The sequence below is a fragment of the Lycium ferocissimum genome, unplaced genomic scaffold (assembly GCF_029784015.1).
Source record: "Lycium ferocissimum isolate CSIRO_LF1 unplaced genomic scaffold, AGI_CSIRO_Lferr_CH_V1 ctg1622, whole genome shotgun sequence".
NCBI lineage: Eukaryota > Viridiplantae > Streptophyta > Magnoliopsida > Solanales > Solanaceae > Lycium > Lycium ferocissimum.
The window spans coordinates 25511-28061 of NW_026716482.1; positions in this window are offsets into that span (position 1 = coordinate 25511).

Consider the following 2551-nt stretch of genomic DNA (forward strand, 5'->3'; position numbering starts at 1 on the left):
CGGTCAAAGTCTAACAATATGATGCTAAGTAAGCATCAAAACATGTATTTAAACAAGAACAACAATTTAGGGAAGAAGACCCACTTACTTCTACCCTTTTCAATGGATGAAATCATCCTTTAATGGTGAATTTATCATAACTTCTATCTCTATAATCATTAACCTTTAATTTGTGGGTTTCTAATCAATTTTACCCTTTAAAACAGATTTTAGGACAAAGTTTTCATTTTTATTAGAACCCTAAGTCTCAACGTATAATTTCAACTATAAGAAATCAAATTCCCTTCCTAGAAAGTGATAATCTATAATCTTAGATGATTAATCAACAACAAAATCAACAACCCACTAATTATTTAAAGGTTTACTAATTCTAGGGTTATAGGATTTTCACCCACCATTGATGGACCTTAAAATAATCATGAAACTTGAAGAAGAAAGGAAAGGGAACAAATAAAGATGGAGACTCACCCTCCAAGATGCATTCACCAAAGAATGAAATGAATTTTGCTTCTTTCTCTCTTGAAAGCTGACTTTGGGGTCTTGGGGGTAATGGGTAGGAGTTGGGGTATTAAAATAGGACTTTCTGCCCCCCGTCGGTTGCTGTAGTGGCTAGTTGTTCACTGCAGCAGTCCCGCTATGGCGGTCCTTTGGTCGCTGCCAGCGGCCAATTGGAACAGCCGGAACAAAAACGGGCATAACTCCCTCATACGGAGGCCAAACGAGACGATTCTTTTTGTTATGGCTTCATAATTTCGATACGGATCTAATGGTTCAAACATCACTCAAAAAACAGGTTGTTTGATCAATATGGAGTCATTTCTATCCACAGACCTACGGTGAAAACATCGAATACGAGCGCGACAAAACCCAAACCCATCTGAAACTCTTCGGAACCTCACCAAAACTTGTGGACAAGTTCAAAATCATCATATTAACATGTGGGAACTTTCAAAACATTGACACGGGGTCATCCTAACCCGGCGTTTACCGTGGTCAACTCTAACTCGCTTACTTAACTAGTTTCTCCATCAATGGCTTAATTTACACCCGAACCTTGCGGAAACCAACCCAATGACTTAATTAAGTCATATATCATACTAACGGGACTTGGAGAAGGGTCAACAAGGTTAAATGGGTCAAAACACTATAATAACTAAATGGGTCGTTACAAGTAATTTCTTGTTATTGTGAATCTGTTACTCTTAGTATATGGTTATTCTCTTAATTTCTTAATAAACTCGATGGATTAACCTGTAAATTCCTAGGTGTTGAGAGGCCATTAAAATGTCCAAAAATTATAAAGGACGAATTGTTGGCCATGTCCGGGGTGTGGTTAAAGAAGAGGATTATTAAGAATAGAGGTTAAGAGAACGAGATGAACAGTTAAGTAAAAAAAAAAAGGAGTAAACCGAAACTTAGAGATATAACTACATGATAAGAAGACATTTAGGAGCGAGGAAGTACCGAGTAGGATTGTTTAAAAATTTGATATAAACCACAGTGTCCTTGTCTTTAATCACTTTTGAATTTTGGAAAAACACTTTTGAATTCTAAATTTCTAATTTTTCATATCCCCTCCCTCTCTTTGGTATTAGAGCCAAAGCGAGGGAGGGGATATGAAAAATTAGAAATTTAGAATTCAAAAGTGATTAAAGACAAGGACACTGTGGTTTATATCAAATTTGTAAATAATCCTACTCGGTACTACCTCACTCCTGAATGTTTTCTTATCATGTAGTTATATCTCTAAGTTTCTGTTTATCTCCCTTTTTTTTTTTTTTACTTAATCTGGACTTTGTCCAGTCATGAATCTTGTTACACTGTTCATCTCTTTCTCTTAACCTCTGTTCTTAATAATCCTCTTCTTTAACCACACCCCAAACATGGCCAACAATTTTTCCTTTATCATTTTTGGACATTTTAATGGCCTCTCAACACCTAAGAATTTACAGGTTAATTCATCGAGTATATTAAGAAATTAAGAGAATAACCATATACTAAGAGTAATAGATTCACAATAACAAGAAATTGCTTAAACATAGATTTACAATAAACACTTTTATAATGTACATAACTGGGAGAGTAATACAGAAACATAGTTATAAAAAGTTACATGACTTAAAGATGGAAAGAGGTTTTCCTTTCGGGGAACCCTAAAGACTACTTCTCACACTTGGAGGATTAGTGGAAAACTAATACTATTTTACACTAGAGGTTTATATTACAAATATTTGGTTTGGGAAAAGGAGTTGAGGCATTTGGTGAAGAATATGGATTTTTAGGTGTTTGGTGCTTGGTGCTTGTATGTGTTCTTGATGATGTCTTTTGTCTTCGTAAGAGGCCTCTATTTATAGGAGCTTCCGGACTTCAACTTCGGATTTCAATTTTTTAAAGAATCTTTCTGAATTCTGCTGGATGTGCGTGGGGCCCTATCGTCACGTGAAAAATTCAGAAGAGTCTTTGTATTATTGTCCTTGTTGGTCCTGTAGCTGCTTTATTAAAGCTACTTTATCAAAGTCGTCTTTGCTGCTTTTTTCAACGAATCAGCTTT